We start from the raw sequence: 4,905 nt of genomic DNA, 5'->3' as shown, positions 1-4,905 counted from the left end.
TTATTATCACGTATTGTTTGGGGGGGCCGTTTTTGTAGTAATTTGCGTATCTTATTTCAAATTCCACGACTCAATAAACTGCTGCAACCGTATCGGTGAACGTATTGAAAGTTCATTTGTGAGCTGACCTACTTAACCCTATAGGTTCAGTAATAATATCATCAGCTGTGACGTAGTTCATTCACTTCAGTTAAGCGCGCTAAGAGACAGCGTGATCAAAAAACCATAAATCTAAAATCGGGATTTTTGACGAAAATATTCGTTACTAATAAATATTTTTTTGCACAGCGTTAGCAGAGGTCACCACGAATCTGTAGTTTCATTTAGTAACGCAATGTCAAAATGACCCTGTATAATATGTCCTTCAGCTCAATCAAAAAACAAAATAAATAACTGGCGTTGCCAGCTCGGCATCAAAATTACTGTTGAAAATATGACAAAAAAAATAAAATGCAATACATTAAAATAATTATAATGATGTAATTTCTAGTATAGTAATAATAGACTCATGAAAAAATTATGATAAATTAACAGCTTATTCATTTCGAATATTGTGCAATATATTAGAAATAAGTTTAAAGACGTGGCAACCCAAATTTGTATATATTATCTATGGAGCTAAAAGCCTGGGTTATTTTCTAATATTGATTGCTTAAAAACCTACTGTAGCTATAATATATGTATGGTAGCATTTCACCGGTATTCTACCCATTAGTGTGAAAGAGAAAGAAATATTAAAAACCTCGTAAAATTCAACGAGAGTGATAAATACATATTTTGTGCGTTTGTTTGGTACTCATTATAAACGAAATGCTGCATATTGATACTGTAGGGGTGTGGTGGTGGATTTGCAGGTTCGCTGGAGGCGAACCGATACAGCGACTCTTAAAACGGAAATTTTTATATCTTAGGTATGAAAGAACGCCACTGGTCATATCTTCACCTACAAATCGTATGTTATACAAACACGTAGTGTTGTCGGTTTCTGGACGCTCGTCGAAATTATATAATAATTATTGTTACTTGCTACACATGATTTATAAATATATGGCCGCATATAATGTTTTTGATAAATTAAAATAAAAAAAATGGTTTGCGCTTATTCTCAGATACAAGTAAATTAAATTTTGACAACTTTACCTTTTTTGAGAGTGCGTTCCAATGTTTATTTATTTATTTATTTAATTAGATCTGCCAGCGATAGTTCACAATAATGTTATACAAAACCAAATATAAAACTTAGGACCGTGTGTACCATCATTATAGGCGGATACAGCGTTATAATGTAGTGTTAGCATAATAATAATAATAATAATAATAGCAGGCAGATGTTCTTTTGTTCCCTAATGGTCCCTTGGGTATTAATGAATACAAAAAAAAGTATTATGAACCTTATAAACACACGTTCTGATGACGTTGCAATGGACATTGCTTAACATTGAATTTCTTAACATTTTCGCTTATAACTTTTTTATTTATAGTTTTACGACAAAAGTTACTAAACCAAAGTTGTAGAGAATTTAATTTGCAACAAAAATGTTTATACATTTTTTGTCAGATAAATAGTTTAAGAGATACATCGTAAAAACCATTTCAACCCCTATTTTCAAGATGGCGGCCGTGGGACAAGGGTGGCGACCCCACAAACTTGGTTTTAGCTTTAGACTGACCCCCCCTACACTTCAAAAAAATAAAATTGCGTCCTCTAAAAAACGCAACCCCAAATGTAACTTTCCAATGGACTATTTTTGCTATAAAAACACTGAGCGTTTGACAGACCGGGCTAGTTGGTTGTTGAGTGTTGACAGTCGTGCCGGTCGGTTGGTTGGTGAGATATTTGCGAAAGTATTTCTGTAGTCAGTGATATTTGTTTTATTTTAATTAGAATCGAATCAGTTTCCTAACCGTAGAAACATTAATATTTCGCAGGCATCCATTTTAAGTGTAATACTTAAGTATAATAAAATTACAAAAATGTCAAAATCGGAGGTCTTTAAAATTAAATGATTATGTCGATAAGTTCGTTTTTAGGTGTTCTATCTAATAAGTATATTAATATAAATTAAGTTCTACAGTAAATTATTTTTGTTAGAAGTTTTGTCGAATAATCTCTAAAAAAACTATTCTTGGGCATGTTCTTTAAAAATTTAGATTGAAAGTGCAGTAGATAAATGTTAGAAATTTTAAATATTATAATCAAAAAGCAAAACCTGTTCGAAATATGGATATAAAACTTAACTAGCACAGAATTTTCTTACGTAAAAAGATGAGAGCAATAAACGCACATGTCCTTAATTTTTTAATGTCAATCCAAAAATTGACAAATACGTCATTCAATTTAAAAAAAAAGTCATTTTTATTTAGTTACTTGGTAGGTATATAATCATTACCAACATATTCAGTGATGATGGATTCGTCTCCAAAAAGATATGCTTCTAATTTTACGAGTTCTACGGCACAGAGAGGTGTTGAGGCTAAGGAAGTCGAAATTGCTAATGCTCGTCTCGGTAAGTACTTCGGTATTATAATTTTGACTAACTCATTGCATTGATAAGAAAAGTGTTCATAGACGTACGCTAAACGGTGTAAACACATTGCAGACGTGAATGTATCAACATCGAGTCAAATTGGCGCAGAGAGCTCCCAGCAAGACGCCGATGACTATGGGCCTTTGGAGGACACCGGATCATATTTGCAGGCAAGTTATTTATAAATTAGAATTAAAATATACCACAGCTTTAAGGATTCTGTAGAGCGGTTATTAATAATATTGTTATATAAAAAAGGTGTTTCGCCCCACTAACCCAATCTACTTACCTTTTCAAAGCAAACCGAGTATGTAAAGTAAATTCGGATATAACACTTTCTATGCCGGGAAAATATCCGGTGGGCCATATTAGGAACGTGGCCATGCTCAACATGGCCTGTTATATTTATTATATTAACGTAAGTATATTGCTATCGACATCGATGAATTAATAGTTTAAGTTCTAAAAAAATAGAACATAAGCAACAAGTAGCGATTAAAAACACGACCGTGGCGTATAGGTAATTAGTGTTCAATATTGAAATTGTAAGGAAACAAAAAAAAACAATGAATTAATAAATGCCAGATATTATTATGTAGTGATTTAGCATAATATTATTTGGCAACAATATAACTTTAAATCGGATAAATATTCCCTCAGTATTTTTTTTATTATTTGGTAATCATGTGTCGGGTCACTATTGAAACATTTAATAACTTCAGTTCAATAAAGTCTTGTGAAAGTATGGTAAAACGTAGAAAAAAAAAAATTAACTTATTCAACATCCAACGGATAAATTAAAATAGGAATATTCCAATAGTAAAAAATTATAATGTTTTTTAAATTTATTTTATTTTTAAATAGTTTACTTCTTGGATATATCAATTTGCACACTGCGACAAAGCACTGAAGAAAAACGATTTGCTATTTTCAAAATGGCAGTCCATTTAGAACCAGTCGTACAGTCATTTGCATACGTATGTCGTATAAGCCCATATTATTTGAAATGATTTGGTAAAGTTTCATAAAAAATTCAGAAAACTGGGCAGCGTCAGGAACCAGTCTATCATCGGTCGCACTATCGGCTTTTACTAAACGAAATTTGATTAAGGTGGTGGTGGAAAAGCATCGACGTAAGCACGAGCGCGCAGCCGTTGCCGTACAGACGGCGCGATTACCGTCTGCCTCCAGCCCCGCCGCCGGCGTCGCGGATCAGGCACGCTGCGCAATAAATATACTATAATATTGTGTGTGTAGTAGCAAACAGCGTTGGCTATGGCTATGGTGTGTGTCGGTGCGCAGGGAGGCACGCGTGGACGTGGTTCGTGTGGCGCGGGTGACGGCGGCTCGGTGGTGTGGGCCGGGCCCGTACTGGTATCGCGAGCAGCACTGCCTGCACTGCGCGCCACCGAACTACCTTACACATGTTCGTGCGTATTAATGTACTAGTTACTTAAAGTAATTGATGCAATAGTTCCTACTCAGTATTCAGTAGCGCGGTGTACACAGGCGATGCGTAGAAACGTCGTGGCCGGGATGCAAACTGGCGACGCATCCCTCTGCACCAGAGGAACGTGTAGAACGCAAGTCGGACGCGCGGCCACTCGTGACTGGAGGGGTGAGTAATCAGAACGAGTTACGTAATAATCGAACGCTCGAGATGTTTCGAAATAACGTTTTGATTAAACGCATTGATATACTATATTAATGATACAAAAAAATTCGGGTATAGTTACAGAAAGAAAAGATTAAATGGAATTTCTTCCGAGACTTATTCAATGACAGCTTCAGCGATGACGGTAAGACAATCTAAGTATATTTCCAAATGACACTTTCTTAATTACATAAGTATTTCTGAGGAAGTGAGGTCACTTGTAAGCTGTTTAATACGCTTCCGCCAGAACACTTACAATGTCAGAAGAAGCAAGGAATAATTATAATTACTGCAGATATGGGGAAAATGAATGAAAATGAAATTGAAAGTTGTGCTTTTGGTAGTAGACGTAGCTTGGCGGGAGGTGGTAGGGATGCGGTGCATCACAAGTACCTACGTTTTGTAGTCAGTGTAAAGACGTGCGTATGGAACGGTTAGGTCCAGAACGCGTGGAGGTGTATCGGTTCGAGCACGGGAGCGGCGAGTACCTGGCGGCGTGCGGCGGCGCGCGGCCGTCGCGGTGCGAGCGCGCGGCGCGGCGCGGGGTGCGCGTGTCCGCCGCCGCGCTTCGCTCCGCCTGCTCGCCGCGCCGCGCGTACTGCTCGCACTGCCTGTCGCGCTCCTTATGCACCTTCAGAGGTACGATCATCTAGCAACAAATATACTTACACGAAATGTTCTCAGCAACCAACGTAATGTTTTGGACGAGTGTAACGGCATCAC

The 4,905-nt window shown here is 37.0% G+C and overlaps 1 long non-coding RNA gene across 1 annotated transcript; it reads left to right on the top strand.

Annotated features, from left to right (window-relative positions):
- The first annotated feature begins 3,643 nt into the window (after positions 1 to 3,643).
- On the top strand, positions 3,644 to 4,690 carry LOC119191878. The gene is made up of 3 exons (XR_005113548.1): positions 3,644 to 3,958; positions 4,038 to 4,327; positions 4,621 to 4,690. It is a non-coding gene; the product is annotated as an uncharacterized LOC119191878 (long non-coding RNA).
- The last annotated feature ends 215 nt before the right edge of the window (positions 4,691 to 4,905 follow it).

This window comes from Manduca sexta, unplaced genomic scaffold (genome assembly GCF_014839805.1).
Source record: "Manduca sexta isolate Smith_Timp_Sample1 unplaced genomic scaffold, JHU_Msex_v1.0 HiC_scaffold_2058, whole genome shotgun sequence".
Classification (NCBI taxonomy): domain Eukaryota; kingdom Metazoa; phylum Arthropoda; class Insecta; order Lepidoptera; family Sphingidae; genus Manduca; species Manduca sexta.
Note: the sequence above shows the minus strand (reverse complement) of the source record. Positions and strands in the feature narration are given on the sequence as shown.